General features: G+C 36.0%; 1 pseudogene; it reads left to right on the plus strand.

Moving 5' to 3' along the window:
- The first annotated feature begins 20,284 nt into the window (after nucleotides 1–20,284).
- Nucleotides 20,285–22,074, plus strand: LOC100032653 (polyadenylate-binding protein 4-like; annotated as a pseudogene).
- The last annotated feature ends 3,952 nt before the right edge of the window (nucleotides 22,075–26,026 follow it).

Below are 26,026 nucleotides of genomic sequence, written 5' to 3' on the forward strand. Positions count from 1 at the left end.
TTTCTCTCTGCAAGGAGTATTATATTTTTTAGAGGTTTATTAAAGGTTAAAGATTAAAGAATATACAAGTAAGAAACATGTGCCTAGGCCAGAGGCCTAGACAAAATAACCTCACATCACGCAAGAGACCGCCTGCTCCAAAACGGAAGTCCAAAAAGAGCCAAGAGAGAGAGAGAGAGAGAGCCTCAAAAGCCTTTGAATCAGCTTAAATACCTTCTCGATCTAGGCCCAGGTGAGATTACAAGGCATTCTGGGGAAGTGGAGCAAAGGCTCATGGGGATTGTAGTCCTGTATTCGAGTCTATTTTTTTACATTCCTTCGTGTGATCACTTTTGAAAAACTTAATTTTTCCCCAAAAGGATCATAAAAACATAATAAACTTAAAAGATTACAATAGTGTAAGAGAAAAGAGAATAAAGAGAAAAAAGAATAAAACCAATAATTGCTGAACACATTGACAAAAAGCTGTTAGGGGGCAGTCCCATTTGGCATAAAAGTATACATACAAATAAATGTTCAATCAACCACACCCAAAGTTCAATTTTGTGCAACTTGTGGTCTGGAGGCTTCTTGATGGTGGCTTCTCCAACAGTTCAGTTCTGGATTCAGAGAGGTAGCATCTTCTTTACCTAAAATTCTTCTCAAAAGGAATTTAAACTTTGCAATTTAAATAATTATATTTTTTTGCATTCCCCCATGTTGTGGGTGATTGAAAGATTCAGAATCAGTTAGGGATGCATGGCTGAGGTATGAGGTATATGAATCAATTGGCAAGAGATATTAAAAAGACATCAGAAAATCCAAAAAAAAGAAAAAATTTCTGGATGAAAATATAGACTATCAAAGTCTTATGTGTAAAAATTCCAAGTAGAAGAAAAATAAATCTATAACAGGTCCTTCAATCAGGGCCCAATCAAAATGATCTAAGTAATGATGCATTTACCCAGTCATTGCCAGGACTACAGAAAGGTACCACACTATGAGAGGCAGAAAAGGAAGGGACCAGATTATAGAAGCCACGGTTTCAGGGATACTCGTCTGTGAGTATCCTCAGGGTGAGTGTGGATACAAGGAAAGCCTATGTCTTAACACATGTTAAACATAGTAACCTCGAGTCTTCACACTAGGTTCAAGACCTTTGTATTGGCCTAGAAGTGCATCAATCCATCCTAGATTGGCCTTTCTTTGGCCCTATGAAATGGCTCTTGTGTGTATCTCTTGTCCTGGAATCAGACAGAATCATTAAGCAAAGTCCCATAATTTATTTAAATAATTAGTGGCATCATTTTTATAGTCACAAGCCTTTTAGGGCATGTATTAGCAAATGTATTGTAAACTTAAAAATCAAAAGGTTAAAGAAAATCTTAATACTGGTGACGTGCATCAAATTTAAAAGGAGAGAAAAATAATAAAAAAACTGAAAAACTATATTGCACATGCAAGAAATATATATTAATAAAAGAGCTTTTAAAAATTCACAAATATAGCTTATAACCATTGACACTCTGTGTCAGTTAAGAAAATATAAAATACAAGGCTTTCTCACCAAAAAATGAGATCCATTTCCTCTTTGTATCTGGCATGATCACTGTGAGTAGAAGGCAAATGAATTGAACAAGGTTAACAATTTTTCATTTTTAAAAATACAGTAGTACAAATATGTAGATATCAAAATCCCCCAAAATCTCAATATCCCAATTAATTACAATAGCAAACAAACACACTATCATATTTCACATAAGTTGCTGTATGAAAATTTTAAACCCTATGAATTGATGGATATTTGTCACAATTTTTACAAACATAGCAATCTTTCAACCTTTGTAATGAACATATTTTTTAAAACAAAGTAAAACTCATCTTGGGTTTAGAATATAATCAAGAAATCTATATATCATTCTGGTAGAAGTAAAATAGTGAGCTGAAGAGCATAAATAAAGGGATGCTCCTTTTTATTGGAGGCTTATAGGGATACAAATGCCTAGAGATTAACTGCCCAACTTCCATTCACATGTGGGAAGGTTGGGGTTTATAAAATGTAACACGTCAGCTAATGGGCCTTACCTCGTGGTAGAGGCAGGCAAAAATAACCAGATTGTTTAAAAAAAATTCCAAAAATCATATTTAAAAAATCCTTAAAATCAAATCATTTGAGGTATTCAGCACATTAAAATTCCAAAGGTTGTTAATACAATTATAACCAGTTCTGAAGTCCATCTGTCCTCAGCAAAATAGAAAAAGGCTGTTTTTTCATATATGGGCTTATTCACAATAATATTTGTTCAACACAGTTATAGGGGAAAAACAACAGAATTTTAAAACTCAGTACATTCAAAATAAATTCAATCAACCTTCAGTTCACAGAATAATATTCAATCCAGTAATATATGAACTTAAAATCACAAAGTTATATCTTAAACAAAACAATGCAATAGAATACAGAGATTTTTTTTAAACCATTGGAGTCTGAAATGCCTTAGAATATAGCCTTTAGTCTCATCAAAGTTCCTTGGGGTTTTTTTTTGTTTGTTTGTTTGTTTTTAATTATCCATTTAAATGTCTATTGTCCGAAGGTAGAGTAGTAAAGGCTAGGCTATGGGGTTCAAGGGATCCGTCCAGGGCCCCATAGCTGGGAAGCATTGGAGGCCAGATTTTAGCTAGAGACCTCCCGTCTCTGGGCCTGGCTTCCAGTTCGCTGGGCCACCCATTTTCCTCCCCAAAGTTAAAGTTGAATCTTTGGGCTGAGTCTGCTCCCTGACAGGCAGGTAAAATCAAAGAAATTGCCAGAAGAGTCAAAAATCCTTTTAAACAGCCCATTGCTTTTTAGGTTTCTGTTTGAAAAGTCTGTTTCTTCTCTCTAGTCTTTTCTCTCTTTCCCCTCTCTGATACCCCTGTGGCCAATACCCCCAGCCACGTGGAGGCTTAGCCTAAGGGAAAATTGCCCGGTCTCCTTTCCCTCTCTTCTCTCCTCTCCGCCCACGTGGCCAATACTGTTACCAGCTGGTCGCAATGAGTCCTCAGCAATCTGCTCCAAGGATCTGGGTGATGAGCCAACTGGGGTTGTGCTCGAGGGTCTGGGGCGCAAAAATAGGCAGGCATCGGGCCGGTGAGAGGCCAGGAGCAGGAGCGGCTGTGGGGGTGGGCAAGGCTGGGACCAGGTACCAGGTGAGGATGATCAGGGCTGCAGGCTGCAGGCAGGAAGCTGCTGGGCTGAGCAGCAGGTCCGGAGCCTGTAGCAGCTTTGCAAGGGTAGAAAACGTTGGCCAGAGAGATATGGCTCAAAAAAAATTTTTTTTCTAGGTACTAGCTATTAAAAGTTGAACTAAAGATCAGAAAAGAATTCAGAAGATTGAGTTTTTTTTTTCCCATTAGGTCGCCAAACTGTAAAGATTAAAATTTAGGGGAGATGGGGAGACTGAGGCAGGTAGAAATTAGTTTCTCTCTGCAAGGAGTATTATATTTTTTAGAGGTTTATTAAAGGTTAAAGATTAAAGAATATACAAGTAAGAAACATGTGCCCAGGCCAGAGGCCTAGACAAAATAACCTCACATCATGCAAGAGACCACCTGCTCCAAAACAGAAGTCCAAAAAGAGCCAAGAGAGAGAGAGAGAGAGCCTCAAAAGCCTTTGAATCAGCTTAAATACCTTCTCGATCTAGGCCCAGGTGAGATTACAAGGCATTCTGGGGAAGTGGAGCAAAGGCTCGTGGGGATTGTAGTCCTGTATTCGAGTCTATTTTTTTACACTAACCTTATTACCAGTGATTTATTTGTATTTCATATATAATTTTATGCAATCCAGGTTCCTGAGTTTGTTTAATAATTGTATTTGTAGTCCTACTCCCTAGCATTGAGGAAGCACCTAACTAATACTTTCTGATTAATTGATGTGTAAGGTACTGTGCTTAGTACTAAGAAACCATGATTGAAAATGAAATATTCCTTGAGGAGAATGACAATATAATATGATAAGATATGTAGAGAAATGAGATAATAGCAAATAGAATTATTTTTCTTCAAAATGACTTTTAGAGTAAGGGGATAATGTCTTGTGGGTAGGAAGTATTAGGAAAGAAAGACTTCTTGAAGAAGGTGACATTTTGAGTTTAGGCCTTGAAGGATAAAAAAAATTTCTATAGACATTTAATTTTCAGATATTAAAATGATCAGACATGCATAGACAGCAAAGTATATGAAGTACTTAAACATTCAGTTTGTATGTGAAAGAATACAGGAGACAGTAGTTTACTGAGTGATACATTAGGAAAAAAACAAATTATCTTGAGTCAATGGACTCTTAAAGAAGAAATTGGAAGAAGTAAATATAGGAAAGATACAAGAATTAAGAGACTAAGAAAGGCTTCTTGAGTTGATCCAAGAAAGAAGCCAAAAGAAATCAGGAAGCAAAAAAAAGGAGGGAATTACATTTCCCCAAATAATAGTGATTTAGAGCATTTTTGCATGACAGTATAGAGATTTAAATAGCTTGTTTGAGAACTGCCTTTTCATGTTCCTTTGACTATTTACCAACTGGGGAATGACTTGTATCAACTCATTTCTCTATGAATTTGAGAAAGGAGGCCTTTATTAGAGAAATTTGTAAAAAAAAAAAATTGGTACCATTATTGTTACTAATACTTTCCATTATATTTAAACCTATTTAGTTTATGATCTCTACCTCCTTCAATTTCTCCTTTTATATTAGCCCCATGCTTTATCTCATAACCCCTTCCTATCCTGTTTTCCTATAAAGCAAAATAGCTTTCTATGCCGAAATGGTAGTGTATATTTTTCCTGTATTAAGCCAATTCTGATGAGATTAAGGTTCATTTGTTCTCTTACCCCACCTCCCCTATCTTCTCCTCTAATCTGAATGTTCTTCAATGCCTCTTTTAGTTCAATAATTTACCCCATTCTATTTTTCCCTTCCCCCTCCTCCCAAGGCATTCCTCTTTCTGGTGCCTTAATTTAATTTTATCTTTTATATAATCTGTGAAGATTAAATTTAACTCTCCCCTGATTATGAAGATTAAATTGTAACCCCTGCCTGTTTTTATATTTAGTCACCAAAAGTGTAAACACCTTACTTACAGTAGTGAGGAGATCTGCCCATTTTTAGATTTAATCACCAAAGGTGTAAACACCCCATTCACACATGAGTGTGGGAGGTCTGTGACCCACATGTGTGATAGTGGGTGACGAATCAGTATTAATCTAACTGCTCCTTGGCAGTCTTAAAGAACATAGCTTCAACTATGATTGGTAGATGAAAAATTAGAGGAAGGCACAGGAAGTGACACAAAAGAAAGTGTCTTTAAAAGGAAGTTACAACTTCCTGAGCGAGTTCTACTTGGAGTAGAGGCTGAAGAGAATCTGCTGACTGGACATGAGACCCTGTTCCTGGTGAGGCTGTTCTAAAATCTTTTCCTTTCTACTGACACATGGTGAGTTTAAGGCTGACTCCTTTCATATTGGATTTTATGGGAGAAAAACTAGCCTCAGGAGAAACTTACCTCTTGAGAGAGATTTCCCCAGGTCCTCAGCTTTGCCAAGGCCTAAGGACTAACTCTCCCTGCCCATGTTGAGCCAGGGGCCAGGAGTGAACAACTTTGTGCTTAAGCTAGATATCATACCATAACCTCTCTCTGATTTTCTTACTTCACTCTTACTATATGTTGTAAATGAATTGTAAATAAATCTATTTGGAATTAATATAAATTCCTGGAAACCCTATTTTAAATATAACCCAGTCCAACCTTTTTATATAAATAACCCTTTCCCCACACCCTTACATATCACATCAGATTCCACACTTTGTCCTCTATGTGCACTCCTCCTAAAAGTCCTAATAATGATAAAATTCTTTGTAGTTACAACAATCATCTCCCCACATAGGACTGTAAATAGTTTAACCTTATTACTTGTCTTTTGATTTCTTTTCTATTTACCTTTTAATGCTTCTATTGAGCCTTGTACTTAAGAGTCAAAATTTCCATTCAGCTCTGGTCTTTTCATCAGGAATAATTGAAAGTTCCCTATTTCACTAAATATCCATTTTCTTCTGAAAGATTATGGTCAGTTTTACTGGGTAAGTGATTTTTGTTTTAAGTCCTAGCTTGTTTACCTTCTGGAATACATATTCCAGGCCCTCAAATCCTTTAATGTAGAATCAGCTAATTCTTGTATCATTGTGACTGTGACTCCATAATATTTCAGTTATTTCTTTTTTTTTTTGGCTGCTGACAATATTTTCTCCTTGACCTAGGTGTCTGAGAATTTGGATATAACATTACTGGGAGTTATACTTTGTGGATCTCTTTCGGGAGGTTGATCAGTGTAACCTTTCCATTTCTACCTTGTCCTCCAGTTCTAGAATGTCAGAACAGATTTCCTTGAAAGATGATGTCTAATTTTTTTCAATAATGTTAAGAGTTTTTCTTAATTTCTCCCTTTTTCTCCTTTAGCAGCAAGGTAACAAAACAATTTCTGAGTAAGAGCCCCCCTGCTGTACAAACTGTCAATTGGTGATAGAAGAGTGTGGCTGAGTTAGTCGGTTTCAGCTGGCAGTTGGAAAGGGGCTTTTTGTCTCTGGGTCTCCTGGGGAGAGGAGTTTGTGGCTTGCTCTCTCTGGAACCCTGAGTTTTCTAACTGGAGACTGAGAATCAGATTTAAAGCTTTAATAGCCTTATTGATTATTTATTATCTTGGGTATATATGTAGAAAGATAGTGGGTAAATTACTAGATAGTCAGTGTACAAAAGTTAGGCTGAAGCCTGGCTCTGGCAGAAGACACTTCCCCTGAAGGCAGATAGATTTAGGGTTTTTTAGAACATTTTAGTTAGGATTGGGATTTTAGGTATATAAATAAGCTATTATAATATTATTCTCACTATCCTCATTTCTATTTCCTATCTATACTTTCCTAATAATAAACTAAGTGTTTTGTGTTTAAGAAGCTACTTTCCTAACTTTCGTTCAAAGTCCTATCACCCAAATTTGAACCCTTCACAGCCTGGTGAGCCAGGTAGGAGTTTGAGGCTTAAGTCTCTCTATGTTATTGTGCCTTGCTTGCATTGATAACCAGTAGATTTTTAAACAGTAATCTCAGTGGTTATGTTGATTAAGGAATCTTGTATATTAATATCTATATATGATATATAACATGTTTCCTGTGTATATGGGATCTTGACAGTAGCATATGTTTTTCTCAAAGATTAAGCCATGCATGTCTAAGTACACATGTCCAGTACAGTGAAAGTGTGAATGGCTCATTAAATCCATTATGGTTCCTTTGGTTGCTTGCTCCCTCCTACTTGGATAACTGTGGTAATTTTAGAGTTAATACATGCCGATGAGTGCTGACCTGGGTCCCCTTCCCCCATGGATGGGGGCCCCCAGGGATGCATGCATGCATTCATCAGACCAAAACCAACCCAGCAGCTTCCCCTCAACCCCACAACTTGGACCAATTGCACACCACCCATGGAGGTGATGACCCATTTGAACATCTGCCCTATCAACTTTAAATGGTAGTTGCCATACCTACCATGGTGACCATGGGTGATGGGGAATCAGGGTTTGATTCCAGAGAGAGAGCCTGAGAAACTGCTTCCACATCCAAGGAAGGCAGTCAGCATGCAAATTATCCACTCCTGACCCATGGAGTTAGTGACAAAAAATAACAATATAGGACTGTTTTGAAGCCCTGTAATTGGAAAGAGTACACTTCAAATAATTTAATGAAGATCCATTGAAGGGCAAATCTTGTGCCAGCAGTCACAGTTATTCCAGCTCTAATAGCATATATTAAAGTTGCTGCAGTTAAAAAGCTTGTAGCTATATCTTGGAATCAAGCTGGTGGTCTGCCACAAGGTGAGCCACTGCCTGTCCTAGCCCCTGCCTCTTGGTACCCCCTTGATGCTCTTAGCTAGGTGTCCCACAAGGCCTGAAGCATTTACTTTAAAAAAAATTAGAGTGTTCAAAGCAGGCCTGAGTCACCTGGATATCCCAGCTAGGAATAATGGGATTGAACCCCAGTTCTATTTTGTTGGTTTTTAGAACTGGGGCCAGAATTAAGAGGGATGGCCAGGGGCACTCATATTGTGCCACTAGAAGTGAAATTCTTGGCCTGGATCAAGATGGACCAGAGAGAAAGCATTTGCCAAGAATGTTTTCATTAATCAAGAACGAAAGTCGGAGGTTCGAAGATGATCAGATACCATCATAGTTCCGACTATAAATGATGCTGACTAGTGATCCAGCAGCATTATTCCCATGACCCACTGAGCAGCTTCCTGGAAACCAAAGTCTTTAGGTTCTGGTGGGAGTATGGTTGCAAAGCTGAAACTTAAAGCAATTGACTATAGGGCACCACCAAGAGTGGAGCCTGGCAAGCCAGCTAGGAGTTGGATTAATTTATTGATCTTCTGTTATTTCCAATATTAGGAAAGGGATAGGAGTGTAACCATGGTGCTTGATATCATGGTACAGTTAGTGAAAGAAGAGATGCCTCTTTACCTAAAAAAAAAACCAACCTCTCAATACCTGGGACCTTCACTGAGATATAAAATCTGAGTGTTTTGAATTGTCTCTGGTTCGTACCACTTATGGGAGTATTTGTGCTGTCTGCATTGTTTCAAGGGTATCATTTGTATCAAGTATTTAGTTTAATTCTTACTAAGAAAAGGAGACAACTGAAAGAGAGATTAATGGAGACTAGAGTTGCATATCTTGAGGATTGCATTTTGCAATTGACTAAAACTATTGGCCAACAAAATGAAGCTATCTCTAAAATTGCTCAGCTTGAAGATAGTATCTCTCAAATGGCAAAAACTATAATGCAACAAAATGAAACTCTCACATTACTCAAACTAACTCTCCTACTGTTTCTAATTCTCCCACCATGGTTGCTAAAAATGAAACCCAAATGAAAGAAGATACAAACCCTCGCCTATTCCCTTTAAGAGAAGTAACAACTCTTAATCCAAAGAAGAAAAAGTTCATAAATATTAGGCACCATAAACCATTTACCCCTCAGGATATGGAGGAATTTAAGCACAACATTCCTTCTTTTGAGGAGGAGCCCATAACTGTGATTTTTTTTTAAAGCTAAATTTAATATGCAGGCAAGTTAATCCAACCTGAATTAATTTTGAATATTTTCTAGATGAATCACTAGCTAAAAGGGGAAAGTATCAAGTTATCAAGCTTACCAATGAGGAATGGAGTGCAGCTCACTGGCCTGAGAATGACCCTCATTGGAATGATAATCTCTCTTTATGTCATTCTAGGGAGGCAGTTTTGAATGCAATGAGAGCATGTTTAGATAGACCCGGTACTTGTACTAAATTTTAAAAGCTGAAGCAGATTTGTCCCTTGAGTATAGGAAAGAGGTTAAAAAAATGGAAGCAGATCTTTAAGGCTAAACAAATTATTGTTGTATGGGTGGCATTGAAAGGTAAACCAATACTTCTGAGAACATTTTATCAACAAGTCTACCAACCAAATCATAAAAATGGTCATTTTGAAACACAAGGCATTGTGGATTCAGTGAAAAAAATATAGATAGCCCCTGGCTTAACAAACATAACCTCCAAATTACCTTCAGCTTGTGCAATATGCCAAGCCTTTAACCAACATAGCTTTTGAGGAAAAGCATTTGGGGGACATTCATTAGTATACACGTCATTTGAACATCTACAAATTGACTTTATAGCAATGCCAAAAGCTGAACATTACAAATTTTGTTTAGTGATAGTAGACTAGCTAACCAGAAGGCTGTAGGCATTCCCAATAGCATGAGCAACAGCAGCATTTGTAGCCAAAATATTATTAAAATAAATTATATCTAGATTTGGTTTACCATCAAAAATAGATTTGGACAAGGGAAAATATTTTACAGATTTAATTTTATCTAAAATTTATTCTTGCCTAGCTATAATGCCAAAATTTCATGTGTCATACCACCCACCAAGTTCAGAACAAGTAGAGAGAATGAATAGGGAATTAAAGACAACAATAGGAAAATTATGTACTGAAACTCATTTAAAATGGCCTGATGCTCTACCATTAGCATTGCTCTACTTGCAAAGTAGACCAAGGGGAATTTGGCCATCTACCCATGCAAGCAAAGACATTTAGCCCTGTTTATATATCAGTTTTAGCTGGAAACAAAATATTTGCAGAATACATAAGAGATTTATAAGTAAAGATTAAGGAACTACATGAATTAGGAGCAATAGTGCAAGCTAGACCTATAGACTTTTCATTACATAATCTACTTCCCTGGGATACAGTATTTATAAAGAACTTTCAACAAACAGCCTGGGAAGGTCCATTTCAAAGTACTGTTAACAACTCCTACAGCAGTCAAGATAGGAGAGAAGCCATCGTGGATCTATTGCTCCACATAAAAAGAGTACTAGCCATTGAGACTAATTGACTGTATCCTGTCACCTGCATTAAGAAAACCACAAGCTGGAAATTATTTTCAAAAACATTTCAAAGACTTGCTTTTCAATAAAATGTTTGATTTTCTTATAAATAAAGGTTTAATTTTAAAATAGAAGAGAAATACTTAATAGGTAAATATATAATTTATGTTATGATATTATGTTATGTTATATATTATATATTACATTATAGGATTTAGGATTTCTATTTAGAAGTAATAATTATGTTTATACTTTTATAGGATTATAGAAAAAGTTATAGATATGCTATACTATATATATAATATATATAATATTTTGTAGAAAAAGTTAAATTAACTAATTGATACATAAATGGTAAAGTGTTATAAGTGTTGAGCAACACCCACTTCATGGGGGATATTAATATTAAATCCACCTCAGGGAGGATAATATTAGATGTATATAATGTATTTAAAAAGGTGATATTAGATGTTTGTTAATGTGCACATAAGGTTCTTGTTAATTTTTAGAGGTTTATTAATGTGTATATAAGGTTCTTATTTATTTTTCTTGTTTAATTTTTTGTGTATGGTAACTATAAGGTTTATTTGGATTAATATCTGTAGATTCTTATTTCTGTAGAATAATAAGAATAGGTTCTTATTTATATAGAGTATAGTATGAGTTTTATGATTCTGTAACTATAAATATTTGGAATTATATATAATCTGAAACTTGTTTTTCTCTCTTTACTTCTCCCTATTTTTAATAAAGAGTATAGGATAGTTTGGGTTGTTTGATTGAAAGATTCACTGGGGAGACTTGTCTCTTAACATATCTTGGGGGGGGGAGAAGGTTAAGAGAGATTTTCTTAATTTCTCCCTTTTTCTTCTTAAGAGGCAAGGGAGAAAAAGTCCCCCCCCCCCCCGCTGTGCAAACTGATAGTTGGTGATAGTTAGAAGGGTGTAGCTGAGAATCAGTTTCAGCTAGCAATTGGAAAGGGACTTTTTGTCTCTAGGTCTCCTGAGGAGAGGAGTGTGTGGCTCACTCTCTTTGGGACTGTGAGTTTTCTAATTGACATTTGGAAACTGAGAAATGGATTTAAGGCTTTAACAGCCTTACTTAATATTCATTATCTTAGATACATAGGTAAATTGATAGTGGGTAAATTATTAGATAGTCAGAATATAAAATTTAGGCCAGAGCCTGGTTCTGGCAGAAGACACTGCCTCCAAAGGCCGATAGATTTAGGGTTTTTTAGAAAATTTTAGTTAGGATTGGGATTAAGAATTATATGAACACAACTTTTTTTTTTCACACAAATAAAACTTGATCTAAGCAATTGGAAAAAACATTAATTATTCATGAATAGGGTGAGCTTATATAATAAAAATGTCAATCCTACCTAAATTAATTTACTTATTCAGTGCCATACTCATCAAAATACCAAAAACCTTTTTTTATAGAATCAGAAAAAAAAATTGTAACAAAGTCTGTTTGGAAAAACAAAAGATTAACAATATAAAGGGAACTAATGAAAAATAAATTTGACAGACAGAGGCCTAGTAGTACCAGATGCTAAACTGTTCTACAAAATGGTTATAATCAAAACAATATGGTACTAGCTAAGAGATAAAAGGGTGTATTAATGGGAACAGAATTCAGCAAATTACCTCAGCAAGATAGTGTTCAATAAAACCAAATATCCCAGCTTTTGGGACAATAAACTACTATTTGAAAAAAACTGCTTGGAAAATTAGAAAACAGTATAGGAGAAATTAGGTTTAAATCATCATCTTACACCCTATAAAAAGATAAATTCAGAATGGGTAAATGACTTAAATAAAAAGAGGGAAATCATAAATAAATAAGGTGAACATAGAATAGTATACCTGTCATATCTATAGAAAAAGAAGGAATTTGAGAACAAGCAAGAGCTAGAAAACATCACAAAAGGTAAAATGAATAATTTTGATTATATTAAATTAAAAAGATTTTGTACAAACTAAACAATGCACCAAAATTAGAAGGGAAACAACAAACTGAGGGGAAAGAATTTATTACATCATCTGACAAAGGTCTAATTTCTCAAATTTGTAAGGAATTAAGTAAAATGTATAAGAAATCAAGTTATTCCCCAATTGGCAAATGGTCAAGGGACATGACTAGGCAATTTTTAGATGAAGAAATCAAAACTATCAATTATCACCTGAAAAAAGGGTTCTAAATCTCTTCTGATTAGAGAAATACAAATAAAAACAACTCTGTGGTACTACCTCACACCTAGCGGATTGGCTAATGACAGTAAAGGAAAATAATAAATGTTGGAGTGTATGTGCCAAAATTTGGGCAATAATATACTGCAGGTGGATCTGTGAAATGATCCAACTGTTCTGGAAGGCAATTTGGAATTATGCCCATAGGGCCTTAAAAGAATGTATGCCCTTTGATAGAGCAATACCACTCCTAATTTTGTACCATAAAGAGAGAATAATGAAAAATGTTTATACAAAAATATACATAGCCATGCTCTTTGTGGTGACAAAAAATTGGAAAATGAGGGAGTATACCTCTATTGAAAAATGGCTGAACAAATTGTGATATATGGTGGTGATGGAATATTACTGTAGTGTAAGAAATGATAGACTGTAGGATTTCAATATGAACTGGAAGAATCTCCAGAAACTGATGCAGAGTGAAATGAGCAGATCCAAGAGAAGATTATACACAGAAAGTGAAACATTATGGAACAATACAATGTAAAGGCCTTTGCTACTACAAAACAATCCAAAGGAATTTAGGAGAAAGAAAGCTTTTCACATTAAGAGAAAGAACTATGGGAGTAGAAACACAGAAGAAAAACAAATAACTTATCATTTGCTTATATGGATATACTATTGGGGATTTTGGTTTTTAAAGATTGCTCTACTGCAAAAATGAATAAAATGGAAATAGATATAAGTGGTAACATTTGTATATCCCAGTGGAAGTGCTTAATGCATCCAGGAGGGGTGGGGGAAGAGGGAGGGAAAGAAAAATGAATTATGTAAACATGGAAAAATATTTTAAAAAAATAAAAAGCCTATTATGATTAAAATAAAATATGGTAAAGTCCTCTTGCAACTTGTACTTGTGCATGAGCTTGTGTTCATTGTCTCAAGCTTCATGAAATTACATATTCTCCTGTGTGAAATCCAGAGTCACAACAAAATATTGAACTAAAATAGTCATAAAAATGAATGAAACAGTAAAAAAAAAATATTAAGCACTTATGATGCACAAAACACTGAAAATGATCAGAAATGCAAATAGAAAATTAAGATTCCACAATTAAGGAAATCAAATCTATATCAGGGAAATGGCACAGGAAATAAAGAAGTGGATAAAGAACGTCAGTTATTCAGAGTACAATATGCAGAGAGAGTAAGAATATAGAGAGCTCATTGATACTTGTGGATATTTATATAGGTTTTATCATCCTATAGCATATTATAGTGCTCAACTAGATCCAGTTGCTGCAGGGATAGTTCCATTCTTATGGGGGGTATCAGTAACTGCATTTCTGGCTGCAAATTTGGTTTTAGGTTGACCATTAACTCTTTACTGTTTACTTGAAATAGAAACTCTTTTGCTTATATATAAAATGCAGGCATTCTCAGACCAACATACATAGAAATATGAAATAGTGCTTTTGGGGGAAATGAGAGCATAACACTCAAAAAATACAATGTTTTAAATCCACCTACACTTTTACCTGATCTGGCAATGCAGGGAGAAGCATTGTATGACTGTGCAACTGTAGTGCAATTAGTAAAGAGAACTATACAAAATCTGTCAGACAAAACCCTTGATAATCCCGATATGATTATGTTCACTGATGGTTCATCATATATGCACAATGGTATGAGATTCACAGGGACTGTGGTAGTAAGTGAATTTGAAACTCTATGGTTTATTTCAAAAACCTGAGTGCTCAGGAAACAGAATTAATTGCTTTAAAATATGCATGTGAGTTATCCAAAAATAAGTAGGTGAATGTCTACACTGACTCCAGATATGCATTTGGAATTTGTTATGTTACAGGTGCCCTATGGAAACAAAGAGGGTTTATAACTTCTAGTGAGAAGGAAATAGCTCATGAGGGAATAATCAAAAAATTGCTGTCAGTTCTCCAAAAGCCAAAAGAGCTGGCTGTGATCCACTGCTGAACTCATATGTTAGCACAAGATCTCATTTCATGTGGTAATTATAGACCCAATAAGGCAGCTCACTATATGTCCTGGAATGCACCAGCTTGCATTATGAATCTCTCTGCAATAGAAAAAACAGATTTAGACAAAGTATATGCTGACACAGAGATTCAGAAGAGGAAGCAAAATTTTGGAGCCAAAAAGGACTTGGATAAGAGTACCAAGAAAGTCAATACTTCCAAAAACATTTTACAATCACATCTGTCGGGCAATTCACAACAAAGGTCATTTTGGGTCACAAGCCATGATTGATAGCATTAAGAAAGTGTGGATCACTCCAGGGACAAGCTCAGCTGTCACCAGGATGTGTGCTCTGTATGCTCAGTCTGTCAGATGCTCAACCAGAGTGTTTAAACAAAAAACTTTTGAGGGGAGACCTTTAGTGTATACTCCATTCAAACACTTGCAAATTGATTTCATCAACATGACAAAAGTAGGGAAGTGGTCATCTTAACAGAGAAATCAAAATGATGGTAGGAAAACTGTGTATAGAGACACATCTAAAATGGCAAGACAGATTAGAGATATAGACTCTAAATGACCATGCTAGTGCAAATATCAATAATATGGAAATAGTTCTTGATCAAAGATACATGTAAAACCCAGTGGAATTGTGCGTCAGCTATGGGAAGGAGATGGGGGTAGGGGAGAGAAAGAACAAGAATCTTGTAACCATGGGGGAAATATTCTAAATTAATTAATTAAATAAAATTTTCCAAAACTAAAAAAAATTTTTTTTAAATGGTGAGACATACTACCTCTAGCTCTTTTCTACATACAAACATGGCCAAGAGACAACATACATGTTTCACTGTATGAAATGTGCTGACTGTGTTTACTTGGAGACATCTTCAATAATGTTAAATTAATTTTAATAAGGATTATATTTAAATTGTCATCTGATAGCATTTGGGGGTTTTTATGGTTAAGTGCTAGGCAATTTCGGAGTAACTTGAAGACAAAGAGTTTGCCATGAGGCAAATGTAGAAAGTGGGTGGAGATAGTTCCCTTTTAATATTAAGGCTTCCCTCTTACTAATCTTTATACTTAACCTGTTAAATATGAATAAATAGATTTTTTTTATAAATATATAATCTCCAAGTAAGTTACATACTGGCCTGGTGAAGAGAAGTTACTCCTGTTTTCCTTCTGAGAGAAGAGCTGAAAGATACTTTTGTGAACATCATCAAAGTATTTTACCACAGCATCCTCCTCAACAACATCAATAATAATCCCCAATATTTTAATACATTTACATATATGTATATATAATTGTACAAATAATGTATCTATATAAGTATGCTGAAGTCTCTCCCTTCCATCAAATTTAAATAAGTCACTTCTTCCATTAAGCCTTTATTTATTTTCCTAGTCATACCCCAACCTCCAGGAATAGGTGATATTAGCCTTTTTACACTTCTATCAGAACCTCAAGATAAGTGCAAAGAGGAGACAAATTATTTCTATCATATTTCCTTGGCTTTCCTCTTTGTAGACTAAGTTTCTTGAAAGTAAGGTCTTGTTTAATCTTTATTATCTCAAAAGATGAGCACAAAGTTCACAGTGGTAACAAGTATTTGTTCATTTAATAATTTTTTTGACTTTTCTCCCACATTTTTAGTAGCTCTGTCCATAGATCAAAAACTTGTCCCTGCTTTTATGTATTTGTAAATAAAGAGGTTTTAGGTGTTATTCAGACATTTCAGTTGTACCCTACTAGTGGTTGGCCATTCCCTGTTCCATATAAAGAGGTTGGGCATGACAAAATTCAAACTCTTTCATGGCCAAAGGTAGGGCACTGAATATATTCCAGAAGAGAGCTGAATTAGGTAAATGGATATTTTGGTTTAAAATGACTCTTAGAGAAGCTGTTACCTGTCTTTCATATTGGAAAGGCTATCATGTGGAAGAAAAATCAGAAATTTTCTCTTTGGCCACAGTGGTCAGAACCAGGAGCAAAAAGTAGCCTTTCTAAACCATGAAATTTAGATTTTTTTTATCAGGAAAACAAAGAAATTCCTAACAATTAGAATTGACCAAATATGGAATATTATTATTCAGCTTAATCTGACTCTTTTGACCCCTGTAAGAAAAAAACTATACTGTCAGATATTAAATCAGGGTGAAGGGGGAGGGGAAGAGTTACTGAAAGTCATCTTAAAATTTAGCGTAACTTGGGGTTACATAGAACCTTCTCCCTTAAGAAACCTTTTCTCCCTTCAGGCCCCCCTCCTCACCCTTACAAAGATTATCTGACTATTTTTACTTAACTAAAGATGATTTAATAACACATCTAAAAGGGAAGATATCAGGATAGAGGGAATAGGGATTGCCCTTTACCTTAGCACAGATTGGTTTTCTAGTCTTTCTCAGATCTTGAGCTAAGTCCAGGCCTCAGGCTTTTGGAGGGTTTCTTTTATTCTTCTTCCATGTTATAACTACACTAACTTTCTTAAGTTCAAAGATTTTAGCAGTAGACAGGAAGAAGAAAAGTGATTTTGACCTTCCGAGTTCATTTAGCCTGTCTCTTCGGGCTAATGCCCCTAAAGACTGATGTTACAGTTCAAGCAGCTTCCCTTAAATCCTTTTGTTTGATGGCCCCATCCATAGGAATCCATGAAGAGAAAAGTTGGGAAAATCCCAGAAATAGAGGTAGTTTCTATCCTGAGAGGCAGAGAGAGCTTCAGGAAGGAGTCCTCAGGAGAGCAATTGTCACTCTCCCAAGACCCTCTGCTACCTGTCATTGCCTTCCCCCTCCCCCTCCCAATGGCCTTCGTTGTCAATCAACCAATCTTCTCTCCAACATTCCAAAACATTTCTGTGCAATTTTCCCCACACCCAGCATGAATTTTCTAGGCAAAGATACTGGAATTATTTGCCATTTCATTCTCCACCTCATTTCACATATGAGAAAAATGAGGCAAAAAGGATTGAGTAACTTGCCCAAGGTCACACAGCTATTAAATGTCTGAGGCAGTAATTGAATCCAAGAAGATGAGTCTTTCTGACTCCAAACCCAAGACTCTATCTACTTCCCCACTTAGATGCAATGTATACTGAAATACAGCACAGACTGCCTCAAGAGGAAGTGGGTTCCTCCTCTCAGAAGGTCTTCAAAAAGAGGCTGGGTGCTATTTGTCCTGTATTATCTTCATGGGGATCTTTTCACATATAGATTGAACCAAAAGGCTACAGAGGTTCCTTCCAACTCTCAGTTTTGTTTTGTTTTTTTAAAACCATCTTAGAATCAATACTGTGTATTGGTTCCAAGATAGAAAAGTGGTAAGGGCTAGGCAATGGGGGTTAAGTAACTTGGCTAGGGTCACACAGCTAGGAAGTGTCTGAGGCATAATTTGAATCTAGGACCTCCCATCTCTAGGCCAGGCTATCAATTCCCTGAGCCAAACAGCTGCCCCATCACCATCACCAACTCTCAATTCTTCTGGTGCTCTGATTCCATAACTTTTGATCTTTATTCCCTAGAAAAGGAAAGACAAAGACAAAGAAATTTGTTAGGTTTGGTCTCAGCTTTTCCTCACAACAAATTAACTTCTTACTACCATTTCTGCCCCTTCCCTAGGGAAGGTAGGAGAACATCTAGGGCTTTTCTCCCAGAAAATGGAAATACCTATTTTGTGATTACTGTAGAATCTATCAGGTATGTGAAGGTTGAGGATCTTAAGAAACAACTGACAAGGAAACACTCTCAGCTGTTTTGAACAAGTAACCACTCCAAAGCTCATAGTATAAAATATTGGCTTGGGGCAGTAGGAGATTATTATATTTCTTAGTATGCCATAATTGGGATTTGAATAAAGTATTCCTGAATCCAAGTGAGGATTCTTATCTGAGACTCCAGACTGTATCTCTCATAGGCCTAGAATAAAAAGAAGTTAATATTTATTTACATGTATAAATGTTGTTTGTCCAAATAAATAGAATGAAAACCCCTTAAACATAGTCAAAAATTGTTCTTATCTCCAGAATTTAGCCCAGTCCCTGCCACAGAAGTAGTATTTATTGGCCAAATGGTATGAAAAACTCTTTTATCATTACTGTCTAGGAAAGGGTATGGATGAGAATTAGGTGACAGACTAATGCAGATCATTGTCTATCTCATATTAATGCAGTTAGTAACTTTTTATACACAGACAGAGATTTTATTTTTAAGAAATTACATATATGAATGTATAGGCATATGCATATACACACATCTGTATATATGTTTGTGTTTATATATAAAGATTATCTGGGAAGGGAGGCCCAAAGAGGGCATTGAGGTGTAAGGGGTTAAAGAGAAGAGATTGGGAAAAAGTCTTTTATAAGATTTGATCTGAATCCTGAAAGAATCAAAGAAGTCAGAAAGTAGAGGTGATGATGGAGAGTATTCCAGTCACAAGAGACAAGGCAGAAGGCACAGAGATAGGAGGAATGATGGGAGCAACAAGAAGACTAGTGAGTGGCCCTAAATATGGGTAGCTGAGGCTGTGAAGAGTAGCAAAGTATAAGAAAACTGTAAAGATAGTAATAGATCAAGATTTTTTTAAAAGTCAAACATAGAGCATTTTTAAATTAGAGTTAATTGGGAAGCATTGGAGCTTGTTGAGTAGAGGAGTGATGTGATCAGACCTGTGCTTTAGAAAAATACCTTTTTCAGTTTAGTCAAGGATGCACTGGAGTTGGGAGACACATCTTTACGTTATTTGGATAATGAAGATGTGAGGCAATAAGAACCTATACCAAGGGATACAGAGCACCTGAAGTCAGGTGTAGTCCATGTCTGACTTTCAGAAACTTGCTAGGTAAGTCATTTAACCTTGATTTGCCTTAGTTCCTCATCTGTAGGTAGCTTTGCTAAGAAAACTCTATTAACTTTGAGACAACCTCGACTGTACTGTACAACAACAATCATAAATGAGGAATCTCTCTAGAATTGTTACAGAATTAAATTTTGTAAAGGTTGAGTTTAGTGTGTTTTAATACATTATATTCAGATATTTTGTGTACTTTATAGTGAAGGAATTAAGAAAGCTAGTGGTAGTGGGAATTTTGTGAACCTCACTGACTCCATGTGTGGCATTTCTAGAGCTAGGGGAGTTCTCTTTCTATTCAGTTAATCAATTGTTTAAATTTGTGAGAAAACCATATTGCATTATTTGAACCCAGCATTTCCTTGCTTAGAGTCTGAACCACCTCTACCTGCTGCTTACAGACACTTAACTGAGGATGTGTTATGCTGAAACCTAGTCAGTTCTCAAGATTTAAGGTTGGCGCAATGCCTGGGACATAGTGGGCCCTAGGGGAATTCTCTCTCTCTCTCTCCCCTATCTGGAGGGTTTGGAAGGCTGAACCATGGGTTTCGGCCCCATTTTGTCATGCTTGTCTGTCATTTGTGTCTTCCCTAACATACGGCTGTGATTCCCAGGACTTCCTCTCCATGTTTTCTCCAGTCTCTGCAATCTTCCCTGGCTGGCTTGGGCTTCTCTTTCCTTGCTTGTTGTTAGATTTTGGCTGCAGCCAGAATTATAAAAGTTTTATCTTCCCCCCTTCCCCCCCCCCGCCCCGTTGGTTCCAAAAAGAGTTCCTCCTGGACCAGCTCGGGGTATTGGTGGAGTGGGTGAGATGAACACTGCTGCCATGGCCTTCCTATTTATCAGTGACTCGCACTCAGATCTCACATGCTATATAAGAAATTCAGACCTGCTGGACCTGTAACTGTCCCTTCCTGGTCTGCAGGGACATGATTACCAGAACATGTCCTGGATACCATGAACTTTGATATAATTAAAGGCAAACCAGTCCTTATCATGTGGTCTCAATGGGATCCCTCATTGAGGAAATCAGGGACTGAGGGAATGTTTTCATTAAAACCTGGATAAGTCCATACACAACAAGGCACTTTTTGACACCTTTTCAGCATTTGCGAACATCTTGTCTTACAAGGTGGTGTGTGATGAAAATGTTTTTAGAAGCAATGCATTTGTGTACTTTGAGACCCGGGTTGCTGCAGATAGGGCCATCAAGAAGATGAATGTCATGCTTCTTAATGACGGAAAAGTGTTGGTAGATTCAAGTCAAGGAAAGAAATAGAAGCAGAGCTGGGAGCCAAAGCTAAGGAATTCACCAATGTGTACATCAAAAATTTTGGTGATGATAGGGATGATAGAAGACTGAAGGTGCTTTTCAGCAAATATAGTAAAACTCTGAGTGTCAAAGTGTTAACTAATCCTAGTGGAAAATACAAAGGCTTTGGCTTTGTGAGTTTTGAGAAACATGAAGATGCCAATAAGGAGTTGAAGAAATGAATGGAAAAGATATCAATGGAAAAATGATATCTGTAGGCCTGGAACAGAAAAAAAGTTGAATGCCAGGCTGAATTAAAACAGACATTTGGGTAGCTAAAACAGGAGAGAATCAGCTGCTACCAGAGGGTGAATCTCTATATTAAGAACTTGGATGATATTATTGATGATGAAAAATTAAGGAAGCAATTTTCTCCTTTTGGATCAATTACCAGTGCCACAGCGCTGCTCAAAGAAGGGAGAAGTAAAGGCTTTGACTTTGTCTCCTTCTCTTCTCCTGATCAGCTGACCAAAACAGTGATCGAAATGAATGAGCACATCATGGGCTCAAAGCCCCTGTATGTTGCTCTTGAACAGAGGAAAGAAGAGAAGAAAGCCCACCTAACCAATCAGTATATGCCCCATATTGCAGGAATAAGAGCCTTCCCAGGCAACACTATCATCAATCAGTTTCAGCCAACTCCTGGGGGCTCTTTATTGATAGCAGTGCCCCAGTCTCAGAATAGACCTCCTTATTATGCTCCCAATCAGCCCAGATGAGACTCAATCCCCCATGGCAACAAGGCAAGACCTCAAGGCTTCCAAGGAGTACCAAACACCAGTTCTTCCACACCTGACTCCAGCCAAAAATACCCAGGCTTCTCAAGGGCTCCCTACTACACCTCAGTGAGTGGGGGTGCCAACTGCTGTGCAGAATTTCTCTCCTAGGCCACCTATAGCTACCCCTAAACCTCAAGCCTTCCCTCCTTACAAATATGCTGCAAATATCCAAAGCCGCCATCGAGCCATCCAGTCTTTACAGACACAGCTTGCATACTGGCTGTTGCTTCTCCCCAGGAACAGAAGAAGATGCTAGGATAGCATTTTTTTTTTATTTTTATTCAAACCATGCACAATAATTTAGTGGGGAAGATCACAGGAATGCTGCTAGAGATAGATAATTTAGAACTGCTACACATGCTGGAGTCTCCAGAATCCCTCCATTCAAAGGTGGAGGAAGCCTTGGTAGTATTGCAAGCTCATCATACCAAAAAGGAAGCTGTTCAGAAGTTGCTGCTATCTCTAAGACCAGAAAAACTGGATAGTCTAAAGCTTCACAGCCTTTCATAGATGTTCACTGAGCATGTAGAGACTTCTTCACTGTAGAACAGACTGAACAATAGATGGCAGAAGAAGCTGCTGCCATTCTATATGTTTTTCTTTGGGGAAAATCAATTTGAAAGGTCAATTCTTCAAAAACCTAAAAAGTTTTTCAGTGGTCAGATTTCACAGGTTTCTTGTGTGTAGCCTGGACCCTGTTAACCTTTAATTTAATTCAATTTAATTTAATTAAATTTTTATCTTCTAAAAATCCTTTTCTGACAATATTTTGTTTTGATTTTATCAGGAAATTTTTTTATTTGAAATGTCCAATTTACAGAGCCTGGAAAAGTGTTTCTCAATAAAGAAGTAAAAAATTCAAAAAATATTATTGATGTTTTATTGTTGTTGTTAACCTAATTAGTTCCTTGATCTATCATCTGAAGTTTTCCAAATTAAATACAGTCATCTATATGTAAGGATAATTGTATATCTTCTTCCATTGTTTATACATCTTAATTATCTTCTTTCTCTTACCATTCTAACTAGCTTTCCTAGAGTTATATCACTTACTAGAGAAGAGAGAGGATACTGTCACTTTATTCATGCAGATGGTATCAGCTTCCATTTGTAGACAAATACTTTAATTTTAAAGAAAGGTCTTTCTTTGTATGGACCTTTAAATATTCCTAGTGCTAAATTTTCTCAAAGATCTTTGCTGTATCTGTTCATATAATTTAGTGATTTTAATTGTATGATGACTCAGATTCTGAAATATTTAAATTGTATTAAATTGTATACATTGCCTTCATAATGTTTAACTGTTTTAGTCTCCCTCATTTAAATCCAACTTAGTTGTGGAAAATAATTTTTAAAATATATTTGAATAGTCTCTTTTCCAAGTTTTGATTGAAAATGTTTTTCTTGTTATTCATGAATGAAATTAGTTTATATTGTTTCCTTCTCTGCTTTTACATACCTGCTTTTACATACATCTTCTCCATTTCTGCTCTGATGCCACATTGTGATATTCATTTGAAGGGTTTTTGAGTAAATTCCAGAATATTCAACTAAGACAGAGAAGATTTGAATACATGGCTAATAATGGACTGTGTGTCTAGCCTGATGAATCATCCTCATTTAGGTTAGAGGCTAATGGACTAGCTAACATAAGTTGAATTGTTTTGGCCAGAGCAGTTCTTAAAGAACTAAACCTAAGAGTAGAAAGATTAGAATTTCCAGGAGAGGAAACACTCAAAAAAATGAAATTCTGCATCTGGAGGAAGTGATGACTAAAATAGGGAGAGGTACTAGACCTGGTATTTTACAAGTATAGGGAACTTTTGGGTAATGAAATTCCCTCTACCAATGCAGATCTATACATTATTGTCACTTCAAATATTATAAAATTGACTAGAGTGCTGAGAAGGTTATGATTTATCCAGGGTTCCAAGCAAATATGTCAGAGGTGGAAATTGAACCCAGATCTTCCATAACTTCAGTGTGAACTATCCATTTACAACACTATCTATCCTCCATACAAGAGAATATAAACTCTTGATTATGTTTTTGGTATAGATATTTCATTTCTTCAAGTAAAAAAAAAAGACCCAGGAATAACTTCTGCCTTAAAATGCATACTTTCCAAACGGGGTATTCTTTATTAGTATAAAAGTAACAAACATTCAATACATTTCTACTTCTCTCATCATCTGTATACACTGCTCCTTCCATACCCCAGATCCTGGCTACACTATGCTTTCATGTTTCTATTTTTAGTCTATGATTTTAATTTACAACACATGGCTCTCTTATTATAGCAGTGGCCTATAAACTTATTTTTTTTTTAGACAAATGTCATAAGAACAGATGCCACCTCTCTCGTAATATTTGTATGTATCAGTCATCAAGCCATATCCTATGGAAAGAAGAAAAAGAAAGTCTCAGAATCTTTGTTTACAGCCATATATAAATCATTTTGTATTCTGAATCAGAGTTCAAAGAATTTGGCCCTTAATATAATATTCATTAATGTGATTTTTAAAAATCTCAAGAGATATCCGTTGATTGGGGAATCCATCAAAGTCATGATATATTATTGTAATGGAATACTGTTGTTCCATAAGAAATAGCAAATAAATTGATCAGAAAAGACCTGGAAAACTTATACAAAGTGACAAAGTAAAGTGAGCAGAATGAGAAGAACATTGTTCCTAGTAACAACAATAATGTATGATTATCAAATATGAATGATTTAACTATTATCAATAAGGCAAAAATCCAGGGCAATTACAAAGACTCATGTTAAAAAAGGAAATCCACCACCATAGAAGGCACAAAGTCCAAATACAGATTGAAACATACTGATCTTCATGTTATTTCCTCAACTAATTTTTCTCTAGTATAAGCAATATGTGCCTTGTTTCATAACATGAGGAACTAGGAAAATATGTATGATATGAGAGATAATATATCTTCAATCTATATTATGTTACCTGACTTCTTGGGAAGTGGGGAAAAGTGGGAAGGATGGTAAAAAATAATGAAATGTAGATTTTTGGACATAACTAAGATAAGAATTTCTTCCTCTTGGATAAGCATAATTTATTACATATTTATAACAAGTCATATGATTTTACTCATGTTATATATTCCATTGCTATATATTGAAAATTAAAATAAATAGTAACTCAAAAGAATTAATCTTTCCATAATTGAGTTAATATGGTGAAATGGAAAGAACCCAGAACTTGAAAATAGGAAAACTGGGTTATCTTACCTCTTTGAGCCTATTTTAAAATATCTATAAAATGGGACTAATCACACTTATCTAAGGTTGCCTCACAAAATTGTACAAATCAAATTGGGATCGGGATTGCACCTGTTTTCTCTTAGAATGGCATTGGTCTTACTTTATCTCTTAAACTCCAGTGGCTTTCTTTTTACTTACAGGATCAAATTTGGATTCTTCTGATTATATTTAAATCATATATCCTGGTCCCAAGTTTTCTGTCTAGTCTAATTACATACTCCATCCCTTTATTCCCTCTATATCCCAGTCAAACTAATTTTCTCTTTGTTTTTCATAAAATAGGACTCTATCATCTCTGACTCTTTGCACTGGCCATCTCCCATTTCTTTCCTCTTTCATTCTATTTTATCACTTTGACCTCTTAAAAACATGATTTTCCTTCAGAACTCAGCTCATGTTATTTCTTCAATTGATCCCATGCTCCATTTCCACAGTCCCAGCTCCTTTAATCTATGTTTACCCTACCTGTGCCAGCAAAGAAGATCACAAAAAACACCATAAAAACCAACTGGAAGATCTTCATTGTGACTAGTAAACTGGAACCTGGAAATTATAAGAGAGATGAGAGGAGACCACTTCAGTAGAGACCTGGAGTATTCAGGACAAGGTAGGCCAAACCAGACCAACCCTGACTTAGTTTACCTTGGCTCAACTCAGTTTAGCTCCTGAATACATGAGGTTGAGTAAGGGAAGTTTCCCAGGAAAGCAGAGAGCTCCTGTATTTATAGGACAAGGGTATTGCCCAAAAGAACATTGATATTTAAAATGCAAATATTTTAATCCACAGTGAAATTCTAAATAATCCCACATGTTAATTAAACAATGATGAATCCAAGTCATGTGGACTCCTTTCCTTCCTTCTGACTACAAATGGATTAGGAGATTAAATAGGATTAAATTGAATGTTTTGGCTAAGAAAATTTCTAATAGGCAGCTTCTACTGCAAAACCAGAATTTTCCTGCTAGTAGTATTGAGGAAGTTCTCCTACAGAGTTTTTAGAAACCCTGAGATAATCTCACACATCCACAAGACTGAAGATCAAATATTTAAAAGTCTCACTGAAAAAAAAAAAACTGAACATCGATCCTAAGCTAGTTGAAGGAAACATGATAGAATGTGACTCCCATAAGGCATTAATCTTGCTTTAAATAGAATTTACGCTCTGATAT

Source organism: Monodelphis domestica, chromosome 1 (genome assembly GCF_027887165.1).
Source record: "Monodelphis domestica isolate mMonDom1 chromosome 1, mMonDom1.pri, whole genome shotgun sequence".
Lineage (NCBI taxonomy): Eukaryota > Metazoa > Chordata > Mammalia > Didelphimorphia > Didelphidae > Monodelphis > Monodelphis domestica.